Genomic DNA, 24,575 nt, shown 5'->3' on the forward strand with positions numbered 1-24,575 from the left:
CGTGTAGCCTTGAACTTGCTATGTAACCAAGGATAACCTTAAGCTTCTGACCTTCCAATTTCCCAAACACTAGGACTAGAACAGTGCCTCACCACGGCTGTGTCATACATATATCTTTTTAAATACTTGCAATCAGCCAGTTTAAGAAAAACAGTCACATTTTATTATGGCAAATTTAATTGAGTTAGTTAGTTGGTTGATTTTTTTTTTTTTTTGAGACAAGGTCTCACTGTGTAGCCTTGGCGGACCTGGAACTTGCTACGTAGATCAAGTTGACCACGGACTCAGATCTGCCTGCCTCTGCCTCCCTAGTGTGAGGATTATAAGTGTGCACCACCTGACCCAGCAAATTTAAATATAGCACAGAAGACAGAGTAAAATAGGAGTCCATGTCACAGTCAGCCCTCCAAAACATAAACATGTGGCCAAGCCCATGGCACCCACTCCCAGCTACTTGCCCTGTCCGTTGCTTTTTGAAATGAATCCCAGACATAATCTCTTTCTGCCTATAAATATTTCAGTAGTAACCATTAAATTTTTCATTCATTTTTTTCTCACTTACAGTCTAAGGAAGACAAAGGCATACATAATTCAACTCAAAATCTTCAGTACTCTGAAGTTGGCAGTGAAGGCTGGTGGGAGGGGTAAGTGAGAAGCGGTGCCGTTTACAGAGGTTGATTATTAAATCTTGCATTTGATATTTAAAAATTGTTTCAGATTTATTTATTCTACATGGACGAGGGTTTTGCCTACATCTATGTACGTACACCATGTGCATGCCTGGTGCCCCGATAAGTCAGGAGAGGCATCACTGGAACTGGAGTTACAGATGGTTGTGAGCCTCTATGTGGGTGCTGGGAGCCAAAGTCAGGTCTTCTCCAAGAGCATTGAGTGGACATAATCACTGTGCCATCTCTCCAGCTCATCCCCTAGTCATCTTACTGAATTCTCTAGTCAGTCTTTTTCTCAATAAATAATAAAATTTCTCTAAATAATAATTCCTTGGAAAAGTCTTTCTCGGGAGTTACATATCTTACTTATTTGCCTTCCAATTCAGTGAGCAAGCCTGTGTTGAAAAAGCAGAGAAGCAATTGGTGAAGACACCCAACATCAGCCTCTGGCATCCATATGTACCTCCATGGGAAGTACAGCTGCATACATGTACACACATGTATACACTGCACACAAACACACCCCAATAGCTTTATTGATATATAATTCACTGAATATAAATTTTATCCTTTTGAGCCGTACAATTCTTAGTGTCTTTTTAGAATGCCGAGGTGTATCCTAAAGTCATGAATGGCTAGAAGCTGACAACAACCACACTCCCTACAGCCAAAGGGCAAGAGATTTAATCCCAGCACTTGGGAGGCAGAGGCAGGTGGATTTCTGAGTTCGAGGCCAGCCTGGTCTACAGAGTGAGTTCCAGGAACAGCCAGGGCTATATAGAGAAACCCTGTCTCGAAAAACCTAAATAAATAAATAAATAAATAAATAAATAAAGGTAGCTTTGAGCATTATGCATCACACCTAATAGTTGGCATAGTTATATTTATACTGTAACTTTTTATGTGTATGCTATTTCACAGGGCTTAGGATAACTTTCTCTTTAAAAACGTTATTTTTGTTTTATGTATGTGTGAGTGCCCATCTGCACCTGTGCATGCCCAATGCTCATGGAAGCCAGAAGAGGACACTGGATCATTACAGGTGACTGTAAGCTGCCCCATGGGGCCTGGGCCCTCTGCAAAGGCAGCAAGTGCTCTTCACTAAGCCATCATTCCAGTCTTGGTTTGTTTTTTTCATGCCTGCATTTGTGGTGACATGAAACAGTATCAACATACATATAAATTTAAAAGGTAGAAATCAGTTAAGATTTCACAGCTTATCAGACACATCCGGATCTAACATGGTTGGATTCACAGTATCTGTATAATGATGTGGTGGTTTGAGTGAGAAATGGCCCTCAGTCATATATTTAAATGCATGGTTCCCATTTGGTGGCACTGTTTGGGAAGGTTATGGAACTGTTAGGACACAGACTGTCGCTGAAGGAGGGCTTTGAGACTTCATAGCCTTGGCCTCTTCTACTTCATTCTCTCTGCTCCTGCTGCCACGCTCTGCCTTCCCTGTCACTATGGACTCTCTCTCTGGGATTGTAAGCCAAAATAAACTTTTCCTTTTATACACTGCTTTTGGTCATGGTGTTTCATCATACCATACATATGTCATATGACAAATACCTATAAAAACCACGTCTTACTTAACAGATCAGAATCCCAAAGCAGTTTTTAGCCTCTTCTCCAATGTCCACAATCTTAGTGGGTTTCACTCTGACCCCCACACCCTGCTTGGATGTATTTTATTTTGAAATTCTCCATCTGATGACACATTTGTCAGAGGTCTCCGGGGAAGCAGGTTAGCCTCCCTTTTTCTCTTCTGTTCTTTTCAGTCTGCAGTCTTCAGTCCCACCTCTCAGCCCTTTATGGAAGCTCAGAACAGTGGAGTCAACACTGGTGCTCAGGCTTCGGCAGAAACTTGGCAACAGGAAGTCCTTATTAGTACCATAAGTGGCATCTGAGATTCTGTAGTGTTACAGGTATTCTTAGGGCCTGGGGCCTAGTGGCCCACATTATTGAGGAAAAGAGAAGACGGTGAACTGGGGACGGAGTTGGCTCAAAATTACCTGTTGGAAAATAAGCCTTACTAAGAGATGAAAGTCGGGGCCGGGATACACAACTAGAAGCTCTGGCTATGAGGTACATCATGAGTGTTGTCATAACATCATAACATACATGTTATGATGTCATACATCATAACAGCGGCAGCATGACCCAACCATCAGGTGGCCATTATGGAGCCTAAATGACTCTCTGCTCTTTTAACTTTTCTCTCAGGTAGCCTGGTCACAGGTTTGCCATGTACAAGGCCTATAGTGCAGGAATGTTGTCTGTAGTTCTAGATGTTTGCATTCTTCCTTGCTGGGCTCTCCCAGGCAAGGTCCATTTATACCAAATTTGCAGGTGAGGAAAGCAACACTCAGGAGATTTTTACTCAGTATAAAATACTGAGATGGAGAAGATCCAGGATCTGGGCCCCAGCACATCATCTGGGGTCGCTTTGAAATTGGCTGAGTTTGGCTCAGAAAAGGGGAGATGGGATATGAGACAACCCAAAGGATGAAGGAGAAACTGGAGGTGACTTGCTAGAGTCAGGGCTTAAGAAAGTCCAGCTGATAGTCTGGAAAGAGTGGGCAGCACACACTCTTCTGTTTGTTTGAGACAGGGTCTCATTGTGTAGCCCTGGCTAGATTTCTAGAAACTGCTATGTAGGCCAGGCTTGACTTGAACCTATGGAGATCCACCCGCTATTACCACCACTTCCTGGGTTCTGTTATTAGAGGCAGGTGCCGCCTTGCCTGGCTAGCCTTGTTTTTCTTTTTAAAGATATATTTATTGTATGAGTATTTTTAATGTACAGTCATCGCTTGCACCTGCCATCCTGGGATGTTAGAAGAGGGAGTCAGATCCCCCAGAGAAGGAGTTGCAGACAATGCTGAGAATGGAATCCAGGTCCTCTGGAAGAGCAGCCAATGCTACATCTCCGAGCCATCTCTCCAGCCCGTTGCTACATTATTTTTCTGAAGTGAGAAGAGGACCAGGTGTGTGGTGCACATGATGCACACCTGCAGTCCGGACTTGGAAGGTGAAGGCAGGGGTGGGGGTGGGGGCTTGGGAGTTTAAGGCCACACTCAGCAACACAGTGAATTTGAAGCCTGATAGGGATTTATAGGCTGTGCCCCCCCCCAAAAAAAACTACACACAATAATGAAAAAGAAAACCAAGCACAATTGCTCACACATTTAATTCCAGGAGGAAGGGGAATCCCTGAGATCAAGACCAGCCTGGTCTACAGAGTCAAGTTCCAGGACAGCCAGGGCTATACAGGGAAACCCTGTTTGGAAAAAAAATTATAAAGAGATAAAAATATGACTCATTAAATCCAACATTTATCTACAATATTATCATCCTAACATGTAACTGACATAATTATCATTAACATTTATTAATAGTTTCTTTAATTTTTTTTTGTTATAAATCTGGAGAGATGTCTCAGTGGTTAAGAGCTTTGGCTGTTCTTCCAGAGGAGCCAGGTTCGATTCCCAGCACTTACATGGTGGTTCTCAACTGTCTGTAACTCCAGTTCCAGGGATCTGACGCCTCTTCTGGCTTCCTTGAGTACCAGGCGTACTTGTGGTACAGAGATATACATGCAGCCAAAACACTGTTACACATAAAGTAAGAATAAGTAAATATTTAAAAAATTACATCGTGGCTGGGCGGTGGTGGCGCATGCCTTTAATCCCAGCACTTGGGAGGCAGAGGTAGGAGGATTTCTGAGTTTGAGGCCAGCCTGGTCTACAGAGTGAGTTCCAGGACAGCCAGGGCTGCACAGAGAAACCCTGTCTCGAAAAACCAAAAAAAAAAAAAAAAAAAAATTACATCGTGTGTGTGTGTGTGTGTGTGTGTGTGTGTGTGTTATAGCCACTGATTAGGTTTTCATGCTTTTACACATAATGTAAGCAAGCCTCATGAAATTCATTTTAAAAAGACGACATGAGGGTTGGCATAGTTGGAAAGAAGAGACTCAACATGAATGGGGGGGGGGGGATAGAAGAGGCTAATGAAGGGAAGGTGATCAAAATACACTCTGTACATGCATAAAATGTCATAAAGAAATTGGTGTACATTAAAATCTTTTTTTTTAAAGCAGTGGTTCCCAGTTCCCCTCTAATAGTGAATTGCATGGTGGTGTGTGTGTGTGTGTGGTTTTTTTTTTGAGGATTATTCGTGACGAATTCCAATAAAGCCGGTACAGCTAGACAAGAAGTCTATTCTTCAAGCCTCACTGCCTTCTGTCCCTGAGGAGGAGAAGCAACAGCTAGCAGAGGCGTGAAAACAGCCCCCAAGTATCTATCGTGCAGCTGATTTCATTGAGAACAACGAATTCCTTTTCACAACACAAAGAAATGGAGGCTGGAGCTGAACATTCACTGCTCGGAAATGAAAAAAAAAAACAAAAAAACAAAAAAACAAAAAAACGTGGGACCGAAGCGCTCAGAAGCATGAGAGATTTTACAAACTCAAGATTCTGATCTACTAATGTGTCTGTCTGTGATGCCACATAAAATTCAGGAACAAATTCAGGAACAAGGCCCAGGGAATGGCTCTGAGGATAATGATGCTTGCTGCCAACCTGACAACTCAGGTTGGCTCCCCAGGACCCATGCATACCCACAATAAACACCGAGCACACACAATAATAATGTTTAATTTTTTTTAATGAAGGGATAATTTATTCATACATTCTTAATCAGATCTACCACGCATGCACACGCACTTTTGTATCATATCCAAAAATCTTGCACTAAAATTTCAAAATAAAAGCTCTTCATGGGCCAGTGTGATGGCTGGATGGGTAAAAGTGTCCACTGTCTAACAGCTTGTACCCCATTCCACAGACCCACCTGATGGATGGGAAGGACTCCTGAAAGTTGTCCCCCATCCTCCATGCATTCTCAGGGGCACACGTGCCCACACACACATACACAAAATAGACAAATGTTAACTTTAGTTTAAAAAACTCTTCCTGTCCTATAATGGTGTGTCACACATTCATTGCCAGCATCCTGGAAGCTGTGACCAGAGGACTTTGAGTTTCAGAAAAACTAGTCTTTGTCACAAACAAACTCAAAATCTTCCATAATTAGGAAAAGTTGCAGTTGCATGAAATTGGTCTCTTAAGATATACCTCCAAAATCCATAGCCCTTTGTAGAAAACAATCCTGCCTCAGAGAGGCTCAAAGACTTAGAAAAGCACACAAAGAAGCAAGTAATAGATAAGATAAAGGGGCAGAAAGGCCGGGCAGAAAAGCTCACTCCCCCACACATGAGATAACAGGAACAATGCAAAGAGATTTTTAAATAAGTTATTTTAAGAATGTTCAAGGAATAGTCACCTTGGGGCGACTATGTAAAACACCGAGTTGGAAGCAGGAGCACCAGGAAATGAATTCAAGGTCATCCTTAGCTTCGAATCAGGTTGGAGCCAGCTTGGTCCCAAGACCCAATTCCCAATCTCAGTAAAGCACAACCATATAAAGAAATGGAAAAGTTTAGAGTTTCTCTCTCTCTCTCTCTCTCCTTTTTTTCTCCTTCTGTTCTTCAAGACAGGATTTCTCTGTGTAGCCCTGGCTGTTCTGGCACTTGCTCTGTAGACCAGGCTCGCCTCGAATTCACAGCGATCCACCTGCCTCTGCATCCCAAGTTCTGGGATTAAAGCTGTATGCCACCACTGTCCAGTTTTTGTTTCATTTTTAACCAGAGTGGTAAAAACAAACAAAGAAGAAAAGCCAGTTTTCAGTGTGGTGTGCACGGATAGTTCCAGATACTCAAGTGGCTGAGGAGAATAAGTTGAGCCCAGCAGGTTAAAACCGGCCTATGCAATATAGTGAAGCCGTCATCGCAAGCAAAGCAAAATCAGTCAAAATGAAGTGACAAAGAGAGCTTAGAAGATGCACTATTCTTGGGAGGCAGAAGCAGGCGGATTTCTGAGTTTGAGGCCAGCTTGGTCTACAAAGTGAGTTCCAGGACAGCCAGGGCTACACAGAGAAACCCTGTCTCAGAAAAAAAAATGCACTATTTTGAGAAATTGAGTGATTTTTAAAAAATTTACATTTATTTGTGTGTATGTGTACGAGCACGTGTGGGAGTGCATGTCCTACAATGTATGTGCAGAGATCAGAGGACAATCTCCTCTCCTTCCACCATGTGGGGCCTGGGAATTGAACTCAGATTGCCAGGATCGGTGGCAAGGCCCTCTTTCTGATGAGCCATCTGGCCACTGCCACCCCAACAAAATTCTGTAAGACCTGGTTTTCTAGTTAAAAAAAAAAAAAGCTACTCTCCCAAACAGATAAAGTAACACACCCTCACTTAGACACACTGAAATAAAGTTGTGGGAACATCAAAGCCAAAGAGAGAAATCTCACAATCACCAGAAAGATGGCCAACTTATCCCCAAAGGATGGCAGGCCCACTGTTTGACTGACAAGTAGGTCCAACAACAGAGGACTACCAACTCTAAAGGGAGGCAGTTGGCCTAACACTGGGCTCTTCTACACTCCCACCTAGACATTTCCAGACACACAAAGGATGGGTTTGCTCACTTTTATAAGTCCTTTCTGAAAGAGCTTTTAGAGGATGCGCTCAGGAAGAAAGAAATGGAACTGTAAAAGAAAACGTGGGGTCAAAAGCGAAGAAACGAGGAAGCACTGAGGAGACACCAGGAGCCGGAGGAGGGTCAGACAGCCAAGTGGTTAGTGTTAGGAATTAAGATAATAAAGGTGGGACGTTTCAACAGGCAGCTGTAAAATTGCCCCGTGGTGCTAAGTTACAAGTATTTAATGAGAAAAATTATAATTTTCAGCAATTCTTCACTTTTACAAAATTATCTTCTACTGGTTTTTAAGAAAACATAACTACCCTGTTTCGACCTCCATCTCAAAGGACTGTTAACTGTGAAGGAATAAAAAGAATTAGCAAGGGCTTAGGATGTAGCCCAGCAGTAGGGCTTAAGGTAAGTGTTTGTAATTCAAAGTACAAAAGGAGAAGGAGGAGGGGAAGGAAGAAGAGGGGAAAGGGAAGAAGAGAGGGGAAGAGGAGAAAAGGAAGGAAGAAGGAAGGAAGGAAGGAAGGAAGGAAGGAAGGAAGGAAGGAAGGAAGGCATGCATCAATAGTCAATGTTTAAAAGCCCTTTATGCGGCAGCAGTTTAAGACAGGGTCTTCCTTTACAGCCCAGGCTGGCCTGTAACACCCCCCCCCCCATCCCACCCCGCGGTGCCTCAGCTTCTCCAGTGCTGGGATTACAACTATATGACCATGCCCAATTTTGTTTAGTGCTGGGGATACAGTTCAAGGTTTTATGTATAGTAGGGAAAAACTCTACCAACTGAGCCTTAGCCTCAGCTCTCCTATAGGATATTATGGGTTTTGTTCTCAATGTTGAAAGCAAGCTAATATCCTTTGGGTCCGGAGTTCGCACTGCCACCGGACTAGACAGTGTTTACTCTGCCGCGTGCTGGGCTCAGGTGAAGCACCAATACATCACTCAGGGGGTAGAAAAACGCAGCCTAGAATGTGGGAGGCAGAAGCTGGAGTTACCAAGCTCCTGGGCATCCAGTTGCCTCTGGAAACTGCATAGAGTCAGAATGAAGGGTGGGGAGTGAGGGGCGCTGGCCAGATGAGCCAGGGGCTCCCAAACTCCTGGATATCCAGACAGCTGGGCTGTAGGGAGTCATAGTGGAGTTGGAGGCCCACGGGCCTGCGGGAAGTCTGGGGCCAGGAGGAGGAGAAAGTCTGGGAGAACAGGGCGGCCTTCTACATGAGGTTTTAGGTAGTCCAACTCTGTAGATGAAGCCTTTCTCCATGCCCTCCTTGGTAGAGAGATAGTCCTTGTTTCCAAACTGTTTATTGATTGTTTGTCATGGAAAACGGGTGCACACCACCTCCTCGGAGTGAACCAGAGATTAAATACCTATTTTTCTGGGAGGAATGTCTGGAAAAGGAAGCTTATTAGCTAACTCTAGATACACACTTCCTATGTAAGAAGTGTGTTCCAGGCCAGGAATCTGGTAGCGAGCAGGGAGCCGCCTATTGTCTCAGGTGGGTACCTGGGTGCCAGGGACTCTGAAAATGCCAAGCCTTACCAAGTTTCCTGGGGGAATCTACTGTTCCACGTTTCCTACAAAAATAACTCCTTTATAGTTAGCAAATCTGAACGTGTTTTCTTCCACAATTAGTTGGGAGTAGGTATAGGAAATGTACGTTTGTTCGTTCCATCATTTGTTTGTTTGTTTGTTTGTTGAGGCAGGGTTTCTCTGTGTAGCCCAGACTCTCCTGGAACTAGCTCTGTAGACCAGGCTGGTCTCAAACTCACAGAGATCCTCCTGCCTCTGCCTCCCAAGTGCTGAGATTAAAGGTATGTGCATTGCCATGACCTGGATGGAAAACATGTAAGTGTTTTCTAAACTGAGTCCTATAGAACATCAGGATCCTAATAGTAAGTTAAACTGTTATGTATAATGTCTTCTTCTAGCCTCGTGATGTATTAGCCTACCAAAGACAACTCTTTTCTTATGTAGCCCATGTAGAACTTGAACCCCTACACAATAGAGAATGATTTTTAAACTCCAGATCCCGCTGCCTGGCCTCCTGGGTGCTGGAATTGCAGGCATGAACTACTATGCCTGGCCTTATGAGATGCTGGAGATTGAACATGCCCAGCACACCTCCCTGGCCTCTTCCAGAAATTTCTATGAGTAATTCAGTATTTTTCCATTATTAGTTGACCACACACATTTTGTTTTTGTTGTTGTTTTGCTTTGCTTTATTTTTTTCAAGACAGGATTTCTTTGTGTAGCCCTGGCTGTCCTGGAACTTGCTCTATAGACCCAGGCTGGCTTCAAACCAACAGAGGTCTGCCTGCCTTTGCTTCCTGAGTGCTGGGATCAAAGGTGTGCACCACCACCACCCGGCTCACAATCTTTTTTTTTTTCTTTTTAATATAATGCCTATTACTATCCTTCAGTACATCTACCTGATATTCTTCAGAAAAATGCCTAAATGGAGAGATAAGCAGACCTCTATCTTCTTCGAGTGGGTTTTCCATAAATATTACTACCCTCCACTGAGCAAAAGGGGGCTTCGTTGTATCCTGTGAAAAGCATATGCTTTGTCAGTGTAGGACCCTGAAGGGCTGCTATGCCCTGGCTGAGCCTTTCCGTATGCTGTTGTCTACTAAGTAACATTCTGCAGTTCCTCTAGGATTAAAATATCCTGACTAAGTCATGGTGCCCCAGGAAGGGAATTTACACTTGATATCCTGTTGCCCCTCAGTTGAGTTCTGTTTTTTCCTGAGTTTGTGTTTTTCCTTCCCTGGCTTGGTGTATATATTGAACCTGCTCAGTAAAGGCATTGGCATTCTCTCACAACAGATGACCCGAGTCTGAGTCTTTCTTTAATACCCCAGGCCTACGCCCGAGCTCGGTACCGCTGGCAGCGCCGGAGCTGTCATGTCAGAAGCTCAGTTTTCATGACATTCTAGTTTTTTTTAAAGTGATCATCAGCTAAATAACAGTGACCAACAGACTGGATAAAAATAAACCACACAAACTTTTAAATCTCCGTTTGCTCATTTCCAGCTCTAATGTGAGGGTAAGTGGCATTGTTCAAGGCCTCCTGTGAGAACTGAAGGACAGTACCCACAGGACACCCTGACTATGCTAAAAGACACTGGCCTAGTGACAAAGCCATTCCTTTGGAATAACACTGTCCTCCAGGTGTTAAACAGAAGTGATCACAGTTCTCATCCCAGTTGAGCAAGCAGTGTCACCTGAGCTCAGACCCAACCAGAGCTAATATCTGTTTCCAGAATAATTTTAAGGACACAGGAAGGGCTTAAATGAAATGACCCAGGTTTAGAGAAAAGGGCAGGCAGGTAGGGGATCAAAAGAAAATGCAAACTATCACTTGCCTCAGAAGATTGATGGAAAACCAGTATTCACATAGGAAATGAAAGTGACTTACTGTTACTTTAGAGAAGCATAAGCACTGAGCTGTTAGGGGAACTCAATCTGTTTTTCTTCAACATTTACTTCTCTGGGGTGTGTGTGTGTGTGTGTGTGTGTGTGTGTGTGTACATGTGTTCACTCAGAAGGGTGCACAGGAGGAAGCCAGAGGACAACTTTTGATTGTTGGTTCTCTCCTTCCATCCTGTGGGTTCTAGGGATGGAACTCAGATCCCCAAGCTTGGCAGCAAGCACCTTTACCCTGTGAGCCATCTCCCTGGCTCGAGAGAGACAAATCCGGACATATGATGGTAAAAGGCACAAAACCTCTCGCACAGAACTAAAAGCAGGTAAATCCTCTCACAATAACCAGAACAAAAAATAAACCCCAAGAAGGCACCGAGGTTGCTGAAAGACAGAAGGTTTATTATAGGCCAAGAGCAGGATGACAGAACTACGTCGTATGCAACGAGAGGATAAACCTGGAAGAAATCAGCAGTGTATGATGAGGAGCACTTCAATTGCTCACAAAGCTGAATTAGACAACAGAAGCAGCATCTAAACTCAGAAACTGATGAAAAAGCAAAGCTTGTGACTGTGGAGTTAACAGAGATCCTCTGCTGGTTCTCATAGAGGTCTATACATTGGCAGAGCACTTCCAGAAGGCTGATAGGGAATCGTATCAAAGCAGAGAATATATACATTGCTATGTTAAGCTAGTTTTCTTTAGAAAATCACCCTGAGGAGAAAATCGCACAAAAGCAAAAAGCTGACAACAGGATATTTGTCACTGTGTACTAATGGTATTTCAGAAAAACAAAAAATTCAGGGGCTGAAGAAATGGCTCAGCAGTTAAGAACACAGGTTAAATTCCCAGCACCCACACAGTGACTCACAACCATCTGTAACTCCAGTCCCAGAGGATCTAACACCATTCTCTGGTCTCTGCATGCTATACATATATTTAGGCAAAATCTTTATACATGTAAAATAAAAATAAATAAATTCTTTAAAAATCTCCCCCCATCAAAAGCTCAAAATTAGGAGAGAGGCTTGCAAAACAGGTAAAGGCACTTTCGATCTGAAAGCCTGACGATCTGAGTGCCGTGTCCAGGGTCCACATGGGAGAAGGAGAAAACTGACTCCTGAAAGTTGTCCTCTGACCTCCACATGCATGTTCCCCTCCTGCTCAACATAAATGAATGTAACAAAAATGTCTTTAAAAGGATAGGAGACAGGTTGAATAAATCATGGTTTATAAATAATACAAATAGTTATCATCCTTGAACAATCATGGCGTTCGTACTCAATGGTCGAATGCTTGCCTAGAATATGCAAGCTCTGAGTTCAATCTCCAGTATTACTGGATGAAGAAGAAGAGGAAGAAGAAGGGGAAGGAGTAAGAGGAGGACGAGGAGGGGGAAGAGGAGGAGGAAGAGGAGAAAGAGGAAAAGACCTCAGTGTTACACTACAGATACTGACCCAGAAATCTATCCATCACATACAGGGCCAAAGAAGAGCATGTGCTGTTCTTGCGGAAGAACCAAGTTCAGTTTCTAGCACATACAACAGGCAGCTCACAACTGCCCGTAACTCCAGCTCCAGGGCAATCTGATATCCTCTTCTGGCCTCTTAAAGTATCTGCAGACACAAGTACATGCTCCATATCCCTACACACACACACACACACACACACACACACACACACACACACACACTTAAAAAATAAAATAACTCTTGGGCAGAGTATGGTGGCACGTGTGTTTAATAGCACTGAAGAGGCAGGGGCAGGGCAGTCTCTGTGAATTCAAGGCCACAGTGAGTACTTGTCTTTAAAAGAAAATGTCAAAATATAGTAGTTACAGAAATACTTGTAAATGGTCTTCCTAAGCACAGGAAGAAGTAGTCATACTGGGTGTGTACACTATATAGAGATGTCTAATGAATATTCACTGGGATTACAGCTCTGGTTCTGGGTGATGGGATTTCAGGGGAATCTGTATTTCCTTCCTATACTTTTATCTTGGGTAAGAACATTAGTCATAAGAGACCTAAAGCCCCTAAGACCTAAAGCTGCCATGCCAGGCCACAAGATCCCAGGTGCCTTTGTGCATCATTTCTGCCACTTTCCCAGCCATAAGCTTCAGGGAGGGAAATATTGGGAAACCAGTGCCCAGACAGGTTTCTGCCTGAAGACTAATTATGAAGAGCCTCCCCCAACCCCAGTGGTGTCCTGTCTGGGGCAGGGCTGAAAGACCTACAACTGCAGTAAAGGAGCTACTTCATGTAGACAGACCTGTCTCTGTTTGTGTATGAACATATGTTTTTGCTTGTTTGCTTTTGTTTTTGAGTCGGGGTCTCACTATAGCTTAGACTGTCCTGGGACTCTTCACTAAGTATCCTAGGCTGACCTTGAACACAAAGCAGTCTCCCTGCCTTGACCTCTCAAGTGCTAGAATTATAGCATGCCTGGTTACATGGTTATATTTTTTTGTCGTTGTTGTTATTGTTGTTAGCTAATCATTTTATCATTTATTTATTTTGTGTATATGAATTTTTTGCATGCCTATATGTATGTGTGCCGTGTGCATGCCTGGTTTCTGATCCTCTAGAACTGGAGTCACCGACAGTTGTGAGCCTCCCCGTGACTGCAGAGCACAAAAGCTGGGTTCCCCATAAGAACACTCTTAACAACTAAGCCATCTCCCTAGCCTCCTAGTGTTTTGCTTTTGTTGTTGTTGTTGGTTTTTTTTTTTGAGATGAGGGTTTTTGTGTGTGTGTGTGTAGCTCTGGCTGTGCTGGAACATACTCTGTAGACCAGGCTGGCCCCAAACACGGAGATCCATCTGCCTCTGCCTCCCAAGTGCTGGGATCAAAGGTGAGCACCACCATGCTCAGCTGTTCCATATGTTGTTATCTTATTGTTTTTTTTTTATCACTTCCCTGATGTTTGCAATAGAATTTTCCACACCAGACGACTGTGGCTGGTGCTCCTCAAGGCAGCCCGCACAGTGAGCAGCTACACAAAGTGGCTGTCTGGCAGCTGAGAGTCCTTTCGGTAGTAGTTCTGTCTGTGACAGTGTGACTGCTGATAGAGGAAGAGCCACCCCCTCCCATGTTTTTTAGCTATTGTTTTCACCTGCTTATTTATTTGTTGTTTGAGACAGGGTCTCATGTAGTCCAGGCTAGCCTCAAACTCACTATGTAGCTAAGGATGACCTTAACTCCTGGTCCTTCTGTATCCACCTTCTCAGTGTTGGGGTTATAGGTACGGGCCAATCTATGGGCCCACATTTATGGAGTTCTAAGGATCCAACTCAGGGCTTTGTGCTACTAGGCAAGGGCTACCCTACATCCTTACCACATCCCTTTTTAAAGAAGAGATTTATTTTTCTGAAAAAGAGCATTGCTTTTATAAAAACAACAAAACGATTGGGTTTTTAAATATTTATTTATTTATTTATTTATTTATTTATTTATTTATATGACTACACTGTAGCTGTCTTCAGACACACCAGAAGAGGGCACTAGATCCCATTACTGATGGTCGTGAGCCACCTTGTGGTTGCTGGGAATTGAACTCAGGACCTCTGGAAGAGCAGTCAGTGCTCTTAACTGCTGAGTCATCTCTCTAGCTCGACAAAGCTATTTTTACTTATCTATTTAAATTTTTTCATTTGTTTGGGACAGTGTCCTCAAACTTGATATGTAGCCAAGGATGGATGACATGCCCCAGTGTATGGATTATAGGTGTGTGCCACCACTCCCAATTCAGGCAGTGGTAGCAATGGAACCCGGGGCTTTATGTATGGTAAGCAAACACTCTACCTACTGAGCTAGTGCCGACTCATTTTGCCATTACTCTTGATAGAAATGTTGACTACTATCATGGTATACTAGTCAAATCCTGAAATAGAAGAAAAGCTCTTTGTGAAGGAAATTTGTATTATCTTGACTGGGATGGTTTGATGAGCACTGGAAACTTGGGAGATAGGTCAGTGGATAAAAGCACTTGCAGGAAAGCTGTAAGATCTGAGTTCAAACCCTAGCACCCTTGTCAAAAGCTAAGTAAGGCTGCATACACTTATAACTACAGTGCTGAGGTAGGGCAGAAAAAGGAGGATTCAGTGTATTTACTGACTACCAGCCTGCCTCCAAGTTTACTGACAGACTCTATCTGATGGGAATAAAGCAGAGAGTGTTGAGGCAGACAAGACCTCCTCTGGTCTCTGTGCCGTCTCGAAGGCACGTGCGCGCGTGCACACACACACACACACACACACCCCTACTTGCACCATTAGTGGTTCAATTTATAATTGTCCAATAATTACACCCCAATAAACTATGTTGAGTTTATTTGGGTCCCTTAAAACTGGAATGCCTTGGTCAAAAGGGGGCGCTGTTGTGCACCACAAGCAAGTGACTTTCCTAGCTGGATTTTCGTTGTCTGCCTGGACTGTTGCTAAGCTGTTCTCAGATGTCAGACTTCTTGTTTACAGGAATTAAAGAAGGCAATTAAATAATTATAGGCATGAAAATGGAAGCAAACGGACATGCCAAGTTCTAGATTAACGCTAGGGGTTGTGGAAACAATTCCAGGCAAACAAGCACCGATTAGGCCACAGAAAGGAGGAGGAAGCGGCAGGACAGAGCAGTGCTCGCTGCCAGGAGGATGGGGCTCCCTGGTAGCCAGGCAGAGTTATCTGGCTGATTTTGTGAACCACTTGGCACCAGTGCAGGGTCAGAGACTATTCTTTAGACTGACTACGGACACATGTAAACATACACATGTAAATAAAAATAAATGTTAGAATTTTAAGACACATTCAACAACTTAACAAAGGCAGCAGGATTGAAGTCTGAAGACAGTCCTCCAGGCTGGGATAGAGTGACCCTTGGCTTTGACCCGGCAAATTGTCCCCTGGTAACTCATCAGGACAATTTGGGGCAATTGGGTTTTTGTTTAATTTTCCCTTCTTTGGGTCTGTTTTCTTGCTTGCAAAATTAAATCCATAAGTCTGCCTTGCCTGCTTTTCAGAATAAAAGCAAAATATCGAAGTAAAAACCGAAAAGGTAATGGGATCCTTTCATTTGTGGTTCCTAGATTTAATATAGAAGATTACATATAGAAGATTTTATATAGCTTTAATATAAAAATAGGCTTTTATATAGCCTAAAATCATGCATGGATATTTGATATCAAAGTAGAAGCCAAACTCTCTAGAGGAACAAAAGGGATTGACAGGAGTTAGGAGAGGGAAGCAGGACCTATGGGGATATATTCAACATGCAACAATTACCTGAATAAATACGTCAGAGGAGCTGGAGAGACATCACAGCAGTCAAGGCCCTTGCTACTCTTGGGGGGACCCGAGCTCAGCTCCCAGCACCCATGTTTGGTGACTCACCATTATCTGTAACTCCAGTTTGTGGGAATCTGATGTCTACTTCTGTCCTCCAAGGGCACCCATATGCAGATGTGCAAGCATACACATGTAAATAAAAATAAATAAACCTATTTTTTAAAAAATCATTTTATGTAACAATACCATGTATAAGGAATATACACAATGGAAAATTTTAATAATAACAAATAAATAAAGTACAGGAATTTGCAAATGTTAGAATTTTAAGGTAAATTCAACAACATAACAAATCAGGTGGTCGTCTAGGGTTCTTTGGTGTTTGGAAAGGTGCATGGTCCCAGGCCCGTGCCTCTCCCAGACCTCTGTGGCTAGTTCTGACAGCTGAGTACACTGGTAAATGACTCCCCCACCCGAGGTTCCATTCTCCTTACTCAACACCTGATGACTACCATGAGGTAGATCTTATCAGCTCCATTTTGTACAAACAGTTCATACAAGTTACACATTTCCATGTTGCCAGAAAATAGCGAAAGAGACTTGAGATTTGAGCCCAGAGTGCCAGCATCGCTGTCAGAGAGCCTCTCTAATTAGGCTGGAACTCACTAATTAGGCTAGGCTAGCTCACTAATTAAACTAGGCTAGCTGGTCAGTGAGCCCCAGGGACCTACCCATCTCTGCTTCCCCAGTGCTGAGATTATGTGCATGTGTCACTATGCCTAGCTTTTTTTTTTTCACATGGGTTCTAGAGATTGAATTCAGATTTTCATGCTCTTTGAACTGTGTCACCTCACCTCACAGCACGCTCTCCTATCTTTTTCATATGTCCAATATAGTAAGCACTGGTCATATGTATCGTTTTAAGTTTGAACTAACCAAAAATTCAATAGAATAAAAATGTCGTTGATAGCTGCATTTCAAGTGCTCACTAGCCTGGTGTGGCCGCTGTATCAGCATGATTGTTTTAAGACATTTCTGTCTTCACAGAAGGTTCTAGTAGGCAGCACTGCTGGCACGGTACTGACTGCTGATGTCAGCAACATAGAGTCAGACTGAGGAGTCTCTCCTTTCTCTTCGTTCTGCCCTTCCTTTATCTCTACCATCTCATTCTGAATATTCTTTCCAGAGCCTCCGTTTTCTCCCTAAGTGCACGCCCAGGGCTGGCCTGCTGACTCGGTAAAGCACTCAGAATCCTGGGCAGCCCTGGGATTTGATGACAAAGATGAATGCTGGCTCTGTGCCCAAGCCCAGAGACAGTAGCTCTGAAGCAATGTGCAGTGACGGCACCAGAGTGGGCAGCAGACGTCCCTGCAAAGCTGCTGCTAGTCTGCGGAATCTACCAGAGAGACAGAGGAGAGGAAGTCAGAAGGGAACTGAGGGGACTGGAGTGGCAGGGCTAACGACATCCAAAACCTGCTGACATCATTGTCTTTCTCTAGCTATTCCCGGCACAGATGTACCCTCCACAACCAGGAAAGACAGAAGCTTTATTTGCATTGAACTTAGTAATCACTCAAAGCACTCACCAAGTACGAATTGATTCAACCCTGGACTGAGTTACACATGGAAACTGGCTCTCCCTGACGGTGACAGTTGTAGTAATAGTGGAAGAAGCTCCATGAAGTGGAAATGTAAGGGTTCTTTGGAAAGTCGGTTGGATGGTGTTTGGCTAGCGCAAACACGTGAAGGAACGTTTTGTTAAAGTGGACACGGATGTGAAAGGCTAAGTCAGACTCATGAAGAAACGTTTCACTGAAGCAGACACAGCAGAGAGGATGTTCTGCTAAAGCAAGCACGTGAAAGGACACATGAAAGATTCTTCACTAATGACATGCATGTATTGGTCTGTCTTACATTGCATAGTTTAGCTGCATTTGTTGGGACTCCATAGAGAGAAAAACACCAAAAAATGTCTGGTGGTGTGCCGTAGTTTGTTGCTGCTTCCAAGGACTAGGGCTGATTGGATGCATGTGCTGAGGCAAGGCACATGGAGGACATGTGATGTTTGGGGACACATTTGGGGGGTATAAATAGGACTCCACAGAGTGACAGAGGCTGAGCTAGGCTTGCTTATAGAGTTAGCTATGCAATGCTTGTAGGTCTTGAGTCTTTACTGATCTTTACTTTCCTGAGAGAGGCACAACTGAGAACTTCTGGTATTCCTGCTGGTCCCTCCTGCTGACTTGAGCCTGGCTGTCTCTCCTAGGTCACGCCACCACTATCCTGACTCTACCGAACTGGACTGCTGGTGAATCTGTGATGTGTTTGCAAGTGGATTGAGCTGCCACTGCCTGATAACCTGTGAACTGAACTGCTGATTTCCAGACAACACAGACAGGAGTTGCTCCAAAGAACCCTTCTAAACAGGTCCACTTTCTCGTATCCTTTCTTTTCACTACTTCTGCTGGGTGGTGGGCTACAAAAGAGGTTAAAGGGTTTAAGAATCATCATTAAAAATAGGATTTGAAGGGGCTGGAGAGATGGCTCAGCAGTTAAAAGCACTGACTGCTCTTCCAGAGGTCCTGAGTTCAATTCCCAGCAAACACATGGTGTCTCATAGCCATCTATAATGGGATCCCATGCCCTCTTCTGGTGTGTCTGAAGACAGGGATGGTGTACTCATATACATAAAATAAATAAATATTATTTTTTAGAAAAGAAAGGAAAAAATAGGAAAATTTTTTTAATTTGGAAAAATTAAAGTTACGGCTAGGTGTGTCGGTACATGCCCGCAATTCCAGCATGCAGGAGGTAAGTGAGAGGACCTCAAGTTCAAGCCTAGTCTGGGTGATGTAACAAAAGCCTCAGTGTGTGTGTGTGTGTGTGTGTGTGTGTGTGCCCACACACATGCACACGCATATATGTGTATACACACATGATGGGGAGCTGCACCATGTGTTCATGTGGGAGTCAGAGGACAGCTTTGTACAGTCCATTCTCTCCTTCCAATTTTACATGGATTCCAGGAATTGAACTCAGGTCACCAGGCTTGTGTGGCAAGCTCCTTTACCTGATGACCAATCTTGGCAGCTCAGGGAAAATGTTCTGAAGAGACACTGAATGTGCCCCTCCCTCTGGTCATCAAACAGTGTATCCCAGGAATGTGGAATTTCCATAGGAGTCTCATGCCAGGAGAAGAAAAGGCTGAAGCCTGGTGCTAGGCAGAGGGTTGGGAGTGAGTGGTGGGGTGAACACAGCAACAAATGAAGACTTGTCTCCAGGAAGAGATTTCACACCCTTCTGACAACTTACAGAAGAGACTGGAGCTGAGACAATGGTGGGTCAATGACCACGTCTCGATCAGGATTACTTAGCTATGTTCACCTCTGGTCTTCTATTTAAACTCATGTCAGGATAACAAAGGTGGGCTTGGATGTCAATACATGTCTTTAGTGGTTCCTGTCCCCAGCATGGCCACTTTTGAATACGTCTTTGTCTGACTTTCACCGTGCCTTCTGGACTGGATTACTGTGGGCAAGTGGCCCAGTATAGCTTGTTAGGGCTCTGATACTAATACCTCTAGTGACAGTGTTGACAGGCGAAGGGCCATTCAGAGGTGATGGAGGAAAGCCCTTCTCCCAGGAGTGAATTTTCACACTTGTAGGACTGGGTTAGTGATAGCAAGAACAAGTTAGTGTCGGGTTGCCTCTACCCCTGCCCTCTAATTTCCTAGGTGCGCACCAGACACTCTTACACACTTTGCTTCCTGATGCACTGGTTTATGACACAGAAGGAGGCCCTCACCAGAGGGGGCAACCTGATCTTGAACTTTTCTGTCTCCAAACCTATGAGTTAAATCAATCCATTTGCTTTATAAATGGCACAATCTCTGGTATTCTGTACAGCAATGGAAAACAAACTAACGCAGTCATTCTTCCCCAGATGGGCTTTGTTTCCACGGGAACTGTTACTTGGGGACCTATTAGGCTTCGGCTGTTATTTCTGCTATCCCGGAACCAAGCTACCTACCACACAACGAACGGTTGTGCCTGCACTACTTTTCTGACCACATTTCCCCAGCTCTGTGTGTAGTGTAGGTAGATAGTCTTCAGAACCCCACAAGAGACTCTGAAGTAGTTTGGGGTGCTGTTTTTTTTTTTTTTCTGCAACTTTGCTAATGTCAGTTTGATTTTAAAACATTGCCTTTGGATCCCTCGTCTTCACTTTAAATCATTTGGTGTTTCTTCAACTCGTCCTTCCCAGGGAGAGACTGTGGCCTTGCTCCAAACTACACTCTACCTCATCCTCTACGTTTCCCGGTTTGCTTTGGTTCCTACAACTGGAGCCAGCACTCTCCAGACTGCTGTGTGTGCAGCCTGTTGGAAAGAAAACAGAAGCAGGTTCCTGCTGCTCCAGTCACAGGGCTGAGGACTCAGAAACCCCTTGGAGGAGCAGCTGGTGAAAAATGACAGGCCACCCTGGGGTTCCCAGTTCCACCCTAGAGGAACACAAAGGGCACTGGAAAACTGTGTGTCTGGCTTCTCAGGGGCCTGACACTTTGCTCTGTTGTCCCAGTGATTCACGTGATTTTCCAGGCCTTCAAACTGGGTCAACAGCTTTGTTTGTCCGGATGGCTCCGCTGGGAGGCCACTCTGGGAAAAAGTGGCTCAATAGGGATGTTTGGCCAGGTGATTCTACTGGCTTTTAGCCCCAGGGATTATTATTGATATTCAAGCCAGGAGTAAGGACAATTAAACACTGCATCTGGTTAAATCAACAAATGTGTGTCCCTAATTAAGTGCTAACCATGCTGCTACACGGTGGCCCTCCACATAACCAAACAGAGGATTTGAGAAAGCCATACATCAAGAGGTCCACTCTTTGCAAATAAGAAAAATGGCAATATGGATGGTGGCTGGGTGGTATGGGATGGCTCAGTCAGTCAAATGCTTACTGCCCAAGCCTGAGGACTTAATTAAGTTCAGACTCCCGGAAGCCACATAAAAAAGTTGGGCCTGGCAGCACACAGCTGCCATCCCAGGGCTGGAGAGGTAGAGGTGTAATGATCCTGGAGGTTTGCAGTCAGCTAGTCTAACTGAATCAGGGAGTTACAGGTTCAGTAAGAGACTCCACCTCAAACATTAAGATGGAGAGAAACAGAGGAAGGGACCCCACTGTTAATTGTTAAATTTAAAATTGGATTTTATTGGGCTATCTAAACGGTGACGGCTCTGCTTAGCTCTCCCGGCATGTTCCGAGGCCAGAGGCCACGCGCGCTGCCACAGCTAGAAAAGGCCAGCCAGAAACACCAGTCCTTGCACACCCACGAGACACCAGCGTGGGAGAAGGCTCTGCCAATCTTCCCTCCCTCTCCGGTCCTCTCTCTTAGCTCCTCCTCTTCCTTCCCCTCCCGACTCCTCACTCCACCTACCTCTCATACAGCCCAGTCACCGAGCTTTATACAAAGTAGTGGGATTAATATTCTGCTACAGTTGACCCCTGTCCTTGAGTGTCACCCAGCCTAGCATGCACAGCTTCTTGCATGACTCTTGGAACTTCAGAAACAAAACCAACAAGATCGTGTTCCCCAGCCGGACAGTGGTGCCTTTAATCCCAGCACTTGGGAGGCAGAGGCAGGCAGATTTCTGAGTTCGAGGCCAGCCTGGCTTACAGACTGAGTGCCAGGACAGCCAGGGCTATACAGAGAGACCCTGTCTTGAAAAACAAATAAAAAAAAGATCGTGTTTCCTGTCACAGACACTCCTATCCGCCTGGCCGTTTCTTCATTGAGTAGAAGGATGAGCCTGGGTCAGTATTCCTCAACTTTGAGAAGTCAGGGACCCAAGAACACATTTGAAGACTTGAAGAACTTGACGTTCACATGTTAGAATCACAACCTTCATGTGGCAGTGTTCTTCCTAGTGGACGGGAAGGAAAAAACCAATCAGATGTGCATCAAGAGATGCACGGATTGGCAGTGGGAGGCAATGGGGAAATCACTCAGCCATTTAAAAAATGAACCAGGAGAGGGAAGTTGAGATGGCTCAGCAGTCAGGAGGGAATACTGCTCCCGCAGAGGACCCAAGTTGGTTCCCACCACCCACATCGGGTAGCTCACAACTGCCTGTAACTCCAGCTTTTGAGGATCTGACACCCTCTTCAGATATCCACTGGCACCTCCATACATGCAATACACACACACACACACACACACACACACACACACACACCAAATTAAATTACAGGAATGCTGATGTTATAATATGGATGTATCTTGAAACTGTTATATTTATTTTTTGTTTTTTGTTTTTTTTCGAGACAGGGTTTCTCTATGTAGCCCTGGCTGTCCTGGAACTCACTCTGTAGACCAGGCTGGCCTCGAACTCAGAAATCCGTCTGCCTCTGCCTCCCAAGTACTGGGATTAAAGGCGTGCGCCACCACTGCCCGGCTTTGAAACTGTTTTAAATGAAGGAAATCAGACATAGCTTATCATGAGATTCCATTTGTAAGGAATGTTCAGGGCAGTCTAACCCAAAGGGATAGAATGAAAGTAAACTGGCGATTTCCAGGGGCTGGAGAAGAAACTGGGCAAAGATTGATAATGGGTATGAGGAGGTTTTCAGTGGTGGAAGTGGGGGTGAAAATGTTCTGTAATTATATAGTGGTGAGGATTGCACAAGCTCCTGACAATACTCAAAATAGGATAAATCCTCAAAGGATAAATTTGATAACATGTGAGTTATATCTCAGTAAAAAAAAAAAAAAAAAATCACTTACAATTTTAGTTGATCTCTGTTTTGAGATTTACTTCCCAGGGAGGGGGGACACAAACAACATCTATCCCTCTTCCCTTCTCATAAATACCAATGGCAAATCAAAGTTCAATTCTACCGAAGTTCATCTTGAGGAACCACTGAGTTTGGGGAGCTCGTTTACAGAGCCTAGGTGAGGGGCAACTGACAGGAGTGTGGGCAACCCCTGAGGAGCTGCTGTGAAAAGCCTTTATCGTGCATGGGATGATGGTTTCCTCAAAGCTGGGGAGGTAGAATTCCATTAAAATTCTCCAGCCCTCCATGTGCAACTGGACAGACAAATGGTTGGGGGGCACGGTTGAAATCTCAGGTGAGAATATAGCACCCTCCCCATGTCCTCCTCATATTCGGGAATGAGAATAAGCCTGGAGGTGATGGCTGCTTGCAAGCAGGTACAACTGATTCGATGAAGTTGGCAGCTGTGTTTGCTCAGGGGTCGGAGCCCTACGATAACCCCTGAGTATGTGGGCATGTTTTCTGGTTTTGTTTTATTTATTTATTTATTTATTTTTGATAGATTCATGCATCCCAGGCTGGTTTCAAACTCAACCTGTAGCCAGAGATGACCCTGAATGAATCCTGCTTCCTTCTGCTTGGTACAGGGGTTATAGGCTACACTGCCATGGTCAGTGCATGCAGGACTGGGAATGGAAACAGGGCTCTGCACATGCTAGCTAGGCAAGCGCTCCACCGACCGAGCTCCGTCCCCCAGCCCCTGGGATGTCTTAGTTTACTCTGAGGCAGTGAAATCATATTTCGAGATCCACTTACGAATGGGCTGGTGGGGTAGCTCAGTAGTAGCACACATGCTTAATATCATACACAAGGTCCCATGCTCAAGGCCTCAGCATTACACATGTACACACACACGTATGATGGTGGCTAGCCAGGTCATCCAGAAGCTGTTTATGTTAGCTGTACACGGTCATAGAGGAAGACTGACAACACAAATGCCCATAGATGACGTCTAGACCCCAGAACCCATCCACAGAACGCTCAGGAGTCTGTGACTCCCAGTCTGAGAAACACTAGCTCAGGGTGTGTTGGGCTTTACTCCATGTGAGTGATGAGGGAGGGCCTTTTCCTAAAATGCTTTCCAAAAACAAAGCCTGGCCAAAGACAACTTGGGATTATGAGACCTTTGGCAAAGCCCCGGGAATGTAAGCATAATGTTCTGCCTACTCTCTGAGCTCCAGGCTGAGCATGTGATCTGTAAGGCTAGAAATACAGGAGATCATCACGAGGTGAACATGGAGGGTGGGCCTAGCTCATTCAACATGGATGCTCCTCTGAGGAAGGTCTTCCTTCAGAGCCTCGCTTAGGTCAAATATTAACCCCTCTGACATAGACATGATCTTCTGAGAGGTCCCTGATCATGGAGTTAAGACCATGGCTGCTAAGTTGAAACAGAAGAAGAAGATCTAGAGCCCCCCCTGTTGAGGGTCAGACATTTTCACAGGGGTCACCAAAGACTATCAGAAAATGCAGGTATTTACAGTGTGATTCATAACAGCAGAAAAATTATAAAGTAGCAACAAAAACAATGTTTTTATTAGGGCTTACTAAAACATGAGGAACTATATTACAGGGTCACATCACTAGGAAAGTGAGAACCACTGATCTAAAGAGAAGGTTCAGCAGTTAAGAGTGCTTGCTGCTCTTTTAAAGGACTAGAGATCAGTTCCCAATACCCATATCAGGCAATTCAAAACCTCCTGTAACTCCAGCTACAAGGGTCCTGATGCTACCCTCCTCTGGCCTCTGAAGGTACTGCACTCAACACACACACACACACACACACACACACACACACACACACACACACACAC

Source organism: Grammomys surdaster, unplaced genomic scaffold (genome assembly GCF_004785775.1).
Source record: "Grammomys surdaster isolate TR1022 unplaced genomic scaffold, NIH_TR_1.0 125896, whole genome shotgun sequence".
NCBI classification, from domain to species: Eukaryota; Metazoa; Chordata; class Mammalia; order Rodentia; family Muridae; genus Grammomys; species Grammomys surdaster.